This window comes from Natator depressus, chromosome 9, assembly GCF_965152275.1.
Source record: "Natator depressus isolate rNatDep1 chromosome 9, rNatDep2.hap1, whole genome shotgun sequence".
Taxonomy (NCBI): domain Eukaryota; kingdom Metazoa; phylum Chordata; order Testudines; family Cheloniidae; genus Natator; species Natator depressus.
The window spans coordinates 81635636-81648201 of NC_134242.1; the positions used below are offsets into that span (position 1 = coordinate 81635636).

The following is a 12566-nucleotide window of genomic DNA, read 5'->3' on the forward strand; positions in this document are numbered from 1 at the left end:
TGAGTTTGTGTGTGGGGGGGGGGGTGAGAAAACCTGGATTTGTGCTGGAAATGGCCCAACTTGATTATCATACACATTGTAAGGAGAGTGATCACTTTAGATAAGCTATTACCAGCAGGAGAGTGGGGTGGGAGGAGGTATTTTTTCATGCTTTGTGTGTATATAATAAGATCTTCTATACTTTCCACAGTATGCATCCGATGAAGTGAGCTGTAGCTCACAAAAGCTTATGCTCAAATAAATTGGTTAGTCTCTAAGGTGCCACAAGTACTCCTTTTCTTTTTGCGAATACAGACTAACACGGCTGTTACTCTGAAAACTACACAAAAAGGCTCCTTCCATTTAGCCTGAATGAAGTATACTCATCAGCTTTAACCATGTCTGCGACTGATGGCACCCATTAACATCTTCTAACATACCTATAATATTTTCTCTTCTGACTACCAGTAATTCACATACAGATAACTCCAAACAGGTGATCTTTGAAAGTTTTAACATCACACGTCATAGTCCTTAGTGAGGAGACATGTCTTTGGCAAGTTTAAGCAAAAAAAATACTGCAGAGTATGTTCATAGGTCATCCACTAAGATTTATAGCAGAGCCTAATGAAATTAGGCATGATGGAGAGAGTGGGAGAATTTCCGTTTCTTTCCTGCCTGGTTGGCAGTGGCCGCTACTGGGATAATTTGCATGAGGAACGGTGCATTTCAAAAATAGCAAGTTAACAGCAAAATTCTCCAGAACACAGTATTAACATCAGAGACAAAAGAAAAAAACCTGAGCATAAGAAAAATAAAATAAAATAAAATAAAATACTCTCACAATTCTCCACAACAATTGCTGTAATTTAATCAAGTTCTAAGCTTTTTTTTTTTTAAATCTCTTCAGATGGATAGACAAAGTTATCATAATATAAAGTAGGGGTCGGCAACCTTTCAGAAGTGGTGTGCCGAGTCTTCATTAATTCACTCTAATTTAAGGTTTCGTGTGCCAGTAATACATTTTAACGTTTTTAGAAGGTCTCTTTCTATAAGTCTATAATATATAACTAAACTATTGTTGTATGTAAAGCAAATAAGGTTTTTAAAATGTTTAAGAAGCTTCATTTAAAATTAAATTAAAATGCAGAGCCCCCCAGACCGGTGGCCAGGACCCGGGCAGTGTGAGTGCCACTGAAAATCAGCGTGCACACCGCCTTTGGCATGCATGCCATAGGTTGCCTACCCCTGATATAAAGGGATACTCTGATACTCTTTCTTGCTACAACTAGCTCCCCATCCAAAAATCATCCTCAGCAAAGTCTTTGGGTGCTACCATAAAATCATTATTACTGGTACTGCAAATGAAAAAGGCTATATAATAGCTAAGGAGTATTATGATGAAATTGGGGGGTCACTGCTCCCAACTTCATTCACCTTAATGGGGTTGAACTTCAGTTCTTTACTGGGGCCATTTAAATGCTAACATGATTTATAGAGCTGCTCAAAATTTTTGCATAGTTTTTCATTGGAAAAAAAAAAGACATTTCATGAACGTTTTTTGATATTATTGAAATTTTCATTTTTTCACTACATTTAAATCAAAATCCTTACCAACATTGTTTTCAAAATAGACATCAAAATGTTTGTTGCCTTAAAAATGTGTTTAGCAAACAACTAATTTCAATTTTGGTTAAAAAAAAAATTTCCAGATCTTTGTGAAAGTTGGGACATTTGTCTTGGTGACTCTTATGAATTCTGGTTAATTTTATGAAATTGCTTTATCACAGAGGCTGGCCCTTTCAAGGGAATCAGGGACCAGCTTACCTGTGACAGGCCCTGTAACAGAGAACGAGCCAACTCAACCCACCTGGAAGTGATTAAATCCTTTAGGTGGTTGGTTGGCAGCTAGTTAGCTAAACAGCCTGATAAAGGGCTCAACTAATATGGTTCCTAGAGACAGGAAGCTCCTGAGGAGAGCTCATTGGAAGGTGTGATGTGAGGGACAGGGAGCAACCAGTGACCGGAAGCCAAGTCTACCAAGATCTACATGCAGCCTTGGAGAAAAGTTATAGCTGATCTCTGCAGACAGAACCCTGGCTCCAGGGAAGGATTCTTCCCAGGTAACAGCAAGAGGCCTGACTCTTAGGAAGGAACCCAAGACAAGAGAAGATGGAGAGGCGTGGTGCACCCATATAGGAAACTGACTCTGTCTCACAACTAAGACACTGGGGTAAAGACTTCCTTGAATTTTTGTTGGTTCTTTAATGAACTAGACCCCTCAGAAGGATCTTTGTTCCATACATAAAGCCTCAGTGAACTTATTGATGACATTAGGGGAAACTGCAGCAGGAAACCATTTGCTACCATGGCTGCTGTCACACACCTCCTAGACCAGGAACAACTGAGAGTCATTAACATGAATAGCCTTTCATTCAAATGGGGGCGCTGTAGAAAAATGAGACCGCTATAGCCATGGAGAAAACCAGTTCTAACCAGAGTCCCTACAGGAGAATGGGTTAGAGCAGTGGAAAACTTGAGCAGAAAAGAAGGAACAAAGAAACAAGGTGTTGGAACTTGTTCTTGAAGAGAAACCCACAGGCTCTGGGAGGTTCAGGGAACACAAAAGGACATGATTTCTGAGTGAGAGGAATTGTTTGACTGCTGGACCTGATCAAACCAAGGAGGAGATTACTGCAGGAGTCAAACACAGAGGAGACTCTCTAACCAGGAAAAGACTGACCTGGAGGGAGTGAGGTCCATGAGAAGGGACCTGTGAATGTACTGACCAAAACCCAGAGAATGATTAAGCATGGTGAGGGAAGGAATTGCATAGGAGGTATTTCTTATTTTGCCTAGCTGTATGCATATCCTGTACTTTTGAGTGAAAGAGTGAACGGTTTAGAAATCCCTCTGCAAGTCCGTATCTTCTTGCTACAAACTCATGGTCCCTGATAGGCTAAACTATAATCTGGAGTATCCAAGGGTGGAGCTGTGGGGAGGATGTGCTTTAGCAATCTTGGGAGCCCAGAGAAGTGGTGCCAGACAAACCCTGTGCTCAGGAAGTGTGTTTGAGCGGGGCCAGAGACTGTGGCTTGAGTGTGCCCAGACCCAAAGGAGCTTAGAAGCTCATGGATCCAGAGTGAGAGTCCAAACCAAGCTGCATGGTGAGCATCCACAAGGGGGAGCTCAGCCAGGAGTCTGACAGGGTCTAATTTGAAATATGAGAAATGGAAACTGCATTGAAAAATTTTGCAAGATTGTTTGTCTGCTTCTGAACCAGCTCTAATGTTTAAGCACAAGCAGTTTCCTTTCCTTTTTCTTAACCCCCCCCCACCCCTAAAACCTAAGGAAATTCAAATGTTCATTTTCCAGAAAAAGTCAGGAAATGTAAAAGTTAAGCTTTCACAGAATCACAGAAATGTAGGACTAGAAGGGACCTTCATCGGTTATCTAGTCCAGTGCTTCTCAACCAAAGGTATGTGTACCCCAGGGGATACACAGAGGTCTCCCAACGGATACATCAACTCATCTAGATATTTGCCTAGTTTTACAGCAGACTACATAAAAAGCACTAACAAAGTCAGTACAAGCTAAAATTTCATACAGACAATGACTTAATCATACTGCTCTGTGTACTATACACTGAAATGTAAGTACAATATATATATTCAAATTGATTTATTTTGTAATTATATGGTAAAAATGAGAAAGTCTGCAATTTTTCAGTAACAGTCTGCTGTGACACTTTTGTACTTTTATGTCCGATTTTGTAAGCAAGTAGTTTTTAAGTGAGGAATAATTTGGGGGTACACAAGAAAAAACAGACTCCTGAAAGGGGTACAGCAGTATTGAAAGGTTTAGAGCCACTGATCTAGTCCAGTCCCCTGCACTGAGGCAGGACTAAATATTTTCTAGCGCATCCCTGACAGGTGTGTGTCTAACCCGTCTTTAAAATCCTCCAATGGCAGAGATTTCACAACCTCCCGAGGTAATTTGTTTCAGTGGTGAACTACACTTAAATTAGGAATTTTTTCTTAATGGCTAACCTACATCTCCCTTGCTGCAATTTAAGCCCATTACTTCTTGTCCTGTCCTCAGTGGATATGCATTGTGCAGCCTTTAATTACATGATCACATACTACTTTTTCATCAGGACTCCTACCTCATTCTGCGCACAGGGTGAACCATGATCATGTCCAAAGGGGCCAGTTCCACAGGCAACCTTAATTCAGGCAGTTCCTAAATGTCAAGTGGTTGACTTTGCAAACTTGATGTTTGTAGGTGTTTGTAAGTGTAATTACTGAGGGTTTTTGTTTTTTTTTTTAAAAGCAAACCAAAACAAGCAAATTCCCTTGTATTGACACCCACATGGTTCATCAGCAGAGTGGGATCTTTAGATCCACCACACAGACCTCTGCCACTTGAGTTAATTTAGTATCTGATAAAGGATGACAACTTGCATTGCTATGTGGACCAGCGCTAGGGGGGAGAGATAGACACGCACTTTGCCAGTAGATTACACAGATATTTGCTGACACCAAAGGAATGGCGAGTCTCAGGAATCTTGGGTTCCATTCCAGACACTGGAGGGGAATGTGCTCGAGTGGTCAGAGACTGTTGTGCCTATTTATACCTCCCCCCACCAAAGCTTGACCCATTCTGCCCTGTCCCCTCCAACCTAGCCCTGTTCTGGTCTTGTCTCTTTGGCTATGTCTACACTACAGACCTTATGGTGGCACAGCTGTACCGCTGCGGCTGTGCTGCTGTAAGGCCTCCTGTGTAGATGCTCTATGCTGACAAGAGAGAGCTCTCCCGCCGGCATAATTAAACCACCCCCAACGGGCGGTGGTAGCTATGTCAGTGGGAGAGCATCTCCCGCTGACATAGTGCTGTCCACACCAGCGCTTTTGTCAGTGCAACTTACATTGGTTGGGGTGTTGGTTTTTTTCATACCCCTGACCAACAAAAATTTTACCGCCAAAAGTGCTAGCGTAGACAAAGCCTTCCCCAGCCCTGCTCCTTGTCCCAGTCTCCATTCTCATGGCTTCTCATACAGCTCTATTTGCCCAGCAAGTCTCAGATTCCCTCTTCCGGCACCTCATCCTTGACTGATCTGTCTCTCTCCTCCTCTTCTGTCTCCTCATCTGATCTCTCTTCCAAACCCAGCTACTTGCCTCATCCCACTCCCCTCTCTAGCTTCTTGTCCCATTCTCTTTGGCACCCAATCTCAGTTATCTCCCCACACCCCAGCTCTTCATGAGATCTGTCTCCACTGCCAGCCCCCGCGCACACACTAGGTCCCTCCCCACTAGTTCCCAGACCCAATCTCCTTACCCAGACAGTCCCGATCTCCCCCCACCCCAGCTCTTCATCTGATCTCAATATTCCCACACACACACAAAATGGCTCCCTATCCCTCCCCATTTCACACACCAGCCCTATTCCCCTTATCTAGCCACTCCAGGCTTCCTCTTCTCAGTTCCCAGTCCCAGCCTCCCCTCCATTCAAACCCACCCCCTCAGTTCCAATCTCCTTCCCCAACTAGTCTTAGGCTCTCCCAGGTTCCCATTTCCCAACCAGAACCCTGTTATAATTTCTCTCTTCCCACCCATCCTCCCTCAGTCCTAGTCTCACCAGGCTCTTTGCCCCAATCTACTCTCTTCTTTCTCCCCAGGTCCAACAGGAGAGACCACAAGAGTCAGGATCCCTGCTCTTAAGTTCCTGTGCCCAGCCTCACCACAGCCAGGAGCTGCAATTACAGGAAAAGTCTGGCTCTGCCCCTGCATGATCAATTGTTTGTAGTGATCGTGCATGCACAGTCTAGTGAGCCCTAAGAGCTATGAGGGGTTGGAGCATGCTCAGTGAGGACAGAATAGACTGAGATTTTAGCCGTTAAACTCCAAAAAGTCTCTACTGAGCATGTATGAACTGATTTTTTTTTTCAAAGCCTCATAACCAAGCCAAATTTGGATGGATTTTCAGAGGAATAGTGAAAGGCAAATCCCAGACATAAAAGCAACCACACTGCAAATTTAAAGTCCCTGGTCAAAACCATGAGCATCTCAAAACTAGACAGAATCTTTAACACTGTAAAACAATTTATTTTTCTCTAGCCTTGTTCTCAGAAACAGCAGAAACTTTTGGGATGAAACTTGAAAAAAAAATTCAGCCTGAGGCAGACAACAGGCATGGAAAATTTCAGCCCCAATAGTTAGTTTGGCAAAGTTATAAGCAACCGAAAAAAGCCCATATAATGAGAAGTGTTGGGCAACCTTAATAAAAAGTGGTGCTACCAGCCTCACTTAGAATAACTATCCTTCAAAAGTTCCACAGAACCAGCAGGATTTGCCCCATATGATCATTTCTAAAATATTGCTCTCAGTATTGAGATAAAATTATCTTTACAACACAGGACATGAAAGGATGTTACTGTAAAAGTAACAATGGCAAAGATCCAGCAAATAAGTTTTCTTAATAAAGATAAGATTTTACGCAACCTAATATTTTAATGAATTTCCTTTCTAAAAATTTTATTCCAAGCAGTTTTCATGGTGGATTTAAACAACCCCCAGCAGCACTGTAAATTGTAATATAATAGCCTGATGCCAGTGCACAAGAAGAAGAAATAAAGCCAACTAGGAGACAGAAAATCTCTTCTGTAAAATACTCTGAAATCTGCAGATGGAAAACACTATTTAAGTAGTAGTAGTATTAGAAACAGAAGTGTTACTCAACAGGCTATTATATTTTCATAGTCACCCTGAGTGAAATGCAAAGAAGGAACACAAATGGTAAACTGAATTTTTTTTTCAAATTTAATAATTATGAGGCCTGACTGTGCCCCCTTATTTAAGCAGTCAAATTGAATTCAACCTGCATAAAGGTATTAGGAACACAGGTAATTAATTTTATTAGTACATTATTTTTATTACAAAAAAAAGAGCATGGAAACCAAATGTAAAGCATGGAATGGAATAGCCTCTCTCAACAGAATTTTGGGCTGATCCTGAAGTTTCTTATTTCAGAGCCAGAAAATTCTGTTTGGAGACTGAGTCAGAATTTGACTCTAATCACATCAGTGTAAATACCAAATAGCGCCAATGAAGTCAACAAAGTTACTCTAGCATAACAGAGATCGGAATCTGGCCCTCTGTATTCTTTGCTACTTATTTTGTTCTTTTGATTTTTGTTTTAAACACCAATACCATGTGACTAGGCTAAATAGTCACCAGATGAGGTAGAGCAGCTGTTATCAAAACAACGCTGATTTAAAAGGTAACAAGCAACAATCCACTTCCTAGCCTACAAGTGAATTAAAGGTACTGGTTCTAAACTGGACATTCCTTACACCTTACAAAGACCACCTAACTCATACTCACTCTTTGATCATTTCAGGGGAATCTAATCCTTGTCACTTAATGCTTTAAATATCAAAGGTATCTGAAGATTACCAAAGGTTTGGGCTGGAGTTAATGTATTTCAGATCTGAGAATCAGCTTTTACCCTGGCAAAAATGAACATGTTCACAGAATTGCTGCTACTCCACTTATCTACTGACTAAGTACTGACAACCACGTGGAAAAAAAAACAGCAAGGAATTGTCACCACACGAGTTACTGGCAGTATGTCAGAGAAGCAAAAAAAGTAATGCTTCTTATAAAGCTGCTCTTTGTATTCTCATTTCCCAGAAGTCCACTACAAGAGGCAAGCAACACCCAGTGCCTGCAACCATTGCTCCTTTATCAATTCAAGAGATGGACCCAGATGATAAATACTATGCACAAGATCAAAAAGATTTTTTAAAAATATATATATTAGAAAAAAATAAATGCCTTTGGGTCCCAGGTTTAAAAGTGTGCATGGTTTATTACCACCAAATGATGTGTAAAAACGCACAGATCTTGTTTGGCTAAAGTTGAGAGGGACACTAAGTGCCCATAGACTTGATCTGCCTAGAGAAATCAGTTCCCGCTGTAAAATAACAGACTTTAACACATTCTCCAGAATGACATCATCCAATGTGGCTTGCCAAAAATGTTACTTTTACATTTCTGCAGCAACAGAAGATTTCCTTTCACCACTTTACATTTTTTTTAAGTTAAGGAGCCAGTCAATCGTTCAAAAATATGAAGGTCTTTAAGTACTTCCAGGCCTATATATTAGCAATTGTTCGTAGAAGCAAGTGAAAAATGGGGATGATGGGGGGGAGGAAGGGGGATAGTAAATGTGTATCTTTTTTCTGGTTCTTTTAAGGACATTTATATCTGTGACCATGCTGAACTAAAATAATACAAGTTGATGCAATTACCACACTCAAATGGATTTTTTCCCCATATGATTTATCACTAACCTCACAGATGAATCTGCATGGTGAAACTATATCTATAGGTTTAGGAAAATGTATGTAATCCACTGGAATTTACTGAGCATGTACAATAAATGAACATGCTCTGCCAATGCAACATGGGGATTTCTGCCTCATCAAGGAATGCCAGTCCATTAAACTTTGAATGAGTCAGGGGGTTGTATTTGATCTCAAGGAACTTCATTTGAAAACTACAAGCTAAAAAAAACAAAAAGGGACTCTACTTAGCCTATCCTGAGTATCTAAAGCAAAGAACCACTGCCTCCATCACTGACTCTCTGCTTTGAATTTTACATATCTAACCCCTCCTTTTTCCCTTCTGACAAAATTTTACATCTTACCTTTGTCCTTGCCGATGCTGGAGTGCCATCTTTAACCCACTTTTTTATGTGAGAGGTCTTAATGCCCACTTTAACCATGCTAATTTCTATGCAGATAACATCCAGCACTACAACTAGTAGAAATGTATTTTTATTACTTCAGGCCCTTGACATACCACAATTCAGTATTAGCAAATGCTTCAAAGACTTAAGTATTCTGTGGACTTTAAGATTGGAACTGGGAGTCAAGCACTCTGAATTCAAATCCCAGATTTGTCACTGTCCTGCTGTTTAATCTTGGATAACGACAATCTGTCTCATTTTTCCACAGCTATGAATTGGAAATAATATCAACTCCCCAACAGTGTTAGTTTTAGTGATAAATGATTCCCCTGTCTGATTGTACTTTCTCCTTGGCACTTAACTTTCCAGAGTCAATAGTTCTCACTTGCAGGCCCCCGGCCTTTGGAATGACTTTAGTGTATTTAGCAGTACTGTACATCACTTGGTTATCAATTTAAGGTATTTCTGACTATGTAGCAATATGTAGCAAATGTAACTAACATTTTAAAAATATAATTTTATTTTCACTGCTTTTATCCTCCACTGTTTGCATTTTACATATCTTGAGCAATGAAACAAGAGTCTTCCGTTTCCCTTTCAAATTTTTGTCCACTAGCAGTGAGAGGCTGAATTTAAGTTCAGAACACTTAAAACTTAAAAGAAGATTTAAAATAATGTAAAATTTCATTAAAACATTTGTATTCACATTAGGTTTTAGAAAAATGTATTCATTTTCAACAAAAAACCCTGGGGCCTAAATTAAATTAAATGGAAAATAACTTTTTAATTATCAGAAACCATGCAATAACCATACCAACTATGATTAACACATAACAATTTGTAGCCCAGCTTACATGCCGCTGATTTTAAAAATGAGTTTTACTTTGTTTTTTTAAAACACTTCCCCCTGCCCCCTCTCCCCAGTTACACTGAGGTTTACAAGTACTTTATGATGTAAACCAGACAAAGTACACAATCCATTTTCTTCCTAAATTCTGTTCATTCCTCTGTACACACAGAACCCAATTTCCTCTTCCACTTATTCTCCCCTTTCCTTCACACAGATATATATTACTTTCCCCCTTCCTCCTATCTGCATTCTCCTACACTCACACCCTATATTCCCCGAAACAATCTGCATACAAATGTGAATTAGCACACTAACTGTCCACCCAACAAATTTCCCCATCCTGCCTTTCACAGTGAGTCAGTCTGGTGCAATAAGTAGTTTTTGCAAATATTTGGGAAAATGGTAATTTATTGCTGTTAATTTTCATAATTGAAAGTTTATCTGTTGGAAAAGGTCGGTATATTCCATTTTCCTGCTAAACTCACAAAGACTTGCACACTTTCAAAACTGCTGCCATCAATTATTGTTCTGATTAGGCCCAAGGCCAAAAGCTGCCCTCAGTTAAGAGGGCACTTTATAAAAAGCCAGCATTCCCCATTGTTTCCAATATAAGGGAAGCCACACTGCCTGCAAGGAAGATGGTGGCTCTATATGCAGTCAGAAGATGGAGGGGAGCACTGTGAAGAGCAGCTGAATGGAGGCAATGGTCATCTTTGCCAAGAGCAATCTGTGACTTCTGTCCTATTGAAAATAATGGGTGATAGTGGCTATTTCTAAGAAGGGCACGTTGATAGAGAGCATCTTTGCACTTCAGTCTTATTGAGAACAAAGGGGGTGGCAGCTATTTTGAAAAAAGGAAATTGTTTGTTTGTGGAATTTTCTGAAAAACGTTATTGTTCAATCTCTCCTAAAGGCGAAACTTTCTGTTGGGTAGAATAATGGCAAAAAATGACCATAAATCCTTTTTTTTTTTTACGTCAAATGCTGCCTGTGTACACTATTTCAGTGAGTTTTATTTGTATAGAAGGTTTGAAAAGTCTGCATTATTCCATTACTGGGATCATTTGGGATTTAAATTAATCTGCTACCAGGTGGTAAATTTCTTAAAGGGCCTATTTAAAAATTAAATTTATCACAAATTAAGTTATTGTACATTCTCAGAAAATTCACTCAGTGCTCAAATAGTAAATGTTATAATTTTGGGGAGGATATGTTATATTCTTTATAAATAAGAAATTAAATGTGTGCTGTAAGTGAAAACACTATATCGTCTCAACTATGGATCCATGACTGGTATCTTTCCAATACTGAATTCAATGTATCATTCAAGTCTGTGCCGAATGAAGAGAAATTGTTACTTCATAAGTGTGACTTTCCTGAGAAATTACTAGCTTTTAAAATCAAATCTTAGAATAATTTTGGGTTGCAACAGACCTTTAGTGGTCTATTGTCATTCTTCCTACTTTACTTGTGGTTTGAGTATACTGCATTAATACAGGACTGTAAATCAGTAGAAAGTAGCAAGCAATACAATACTTGTACAGACTTCCACTAATGCAAACTTCCCCTACACAACCCAAGTTACAACTATCTACAGCTATCTCTTTTGTATATCTACACTACACTTATTGTTTTACAAGCATTTAATTAGCACACTAACATGTAAGGTGTTAAAGACAGACAATTTAATCACAAACTACCTTTATCAACAGTACAGATGTCATAGAACTAATTAATGCTCTGATCCTGCAAACATATATGTTCATAACTTTAAGCATGTGAAGTAACCCCGTTAACTTCAATGGGATTAACCCCTACGAGTCCTCAAACACATATGTATATGTTTTCAGGATCGGGGCCTAAAAATCATCTACACAATTTACTGAACATTAAACAGTTTTTTTTAAAATGTCATGACACTAAGATAAAATTTCATCTGCTTTTTTATAAACAACTCTAAAAAGTATTCAGTAGAGGCAATTAGAAAATGACAAATATTGTGGGTAATACCATAGAGAAGTCACTGGAATAGCATCCCTTCTTAAATTGTTTCACATACATGGTTGTTGTATGTTGAGGTGGGGGGAAATACTCTCTTAACCAAAAGTAAAAGCAAGATAAAGTTGCTGGATTTTGCTGAGGAGTTTTCCTGGGACTGGGAATTTATGGCAAATGCAGGGGCTGGGGCATTTGGCTTTTTGGAGCTGTATGCATCTGTGTGTGTGCATGTGTGTCAGAAGCAAAAAGCAATCAGAAAGCAAAGAGAGAACCCAAGAAACAGTCATGAGCACGGCCCTGAGATAAAGCAGAGACAGAGCCACAGGCCTGGCTAGAAAGACCGGCTTGGAAGTTGTGAGCAAATAAATGAACTACTGTGTTCAAGAAAACAAAACTTTGTGTATATCCTTTGTAAATAAACAAGATTGCACCAAAGAAATACATGATTCATATCAGCAATTACTCCTCCTAATAGAAACAATCTGGCAAGACCCCAAATATTGTCTAACCGTTTAGGCAAAAGGGCAACAAAATGTAAAGAGCCATCATGTTTTACTAGATCATCTGATCGCTCTCATAATTAAACCAGAAGTGCTTCCCTTCTTCTATTATAAACCATTAACTCACCAGGCAGTCAGCCTCCCTGTAGGCTGCAACCTTCTGAAGTGCTTGCTTTGCCAAAAATATCAGGTTTTTGATCTCGTAGAATTTCATGTGTGCAGGTCACTTCTTCCTGATAAATATTCAGGAACTTATTTCTACCTATAAAAAAAAGTATAAAGAGAAAATAAATTTCTGAAAACTATGCCAAAAATATTTGGAATTGTTTATAAGTCAGTGCCATCTCAAGCAGTTTTCATTTCTTAAGATCCATCAACTATTCCCCATTCAGCTCTTTAGCCCATAACACAACATGATGACACATACTACACGAGAGGTACTACATAAGTTATCTGGCTTCCCCTCCTACTGACATGTCAGAAATATG

General features: G+C 39.5%; 1 long non-coding RNA gene across 1 annotated transcript in view; it reads right to left on the reverse strand.

The window, feature by feature from the left end:
* LOC141993606 (uncharacterized) overlaps nucleotides 1-12342 on the reverse strand; it is a 230508-nt gene extending 218166 nt beyond the window's left edge. The window contains exon 1 of the long non-coding RNA XR_012640904.1: nucleotides 12206-12342. This is a non-coding gene — a long non-coding RNA (uncharacterized LOC141993606). The remainder of the gene's footprint in view (nucleotides 1-12205) is intronic.
* Between the last annotated feature and the right edge of the window lie 224 nt (nucleotides 12343-12566).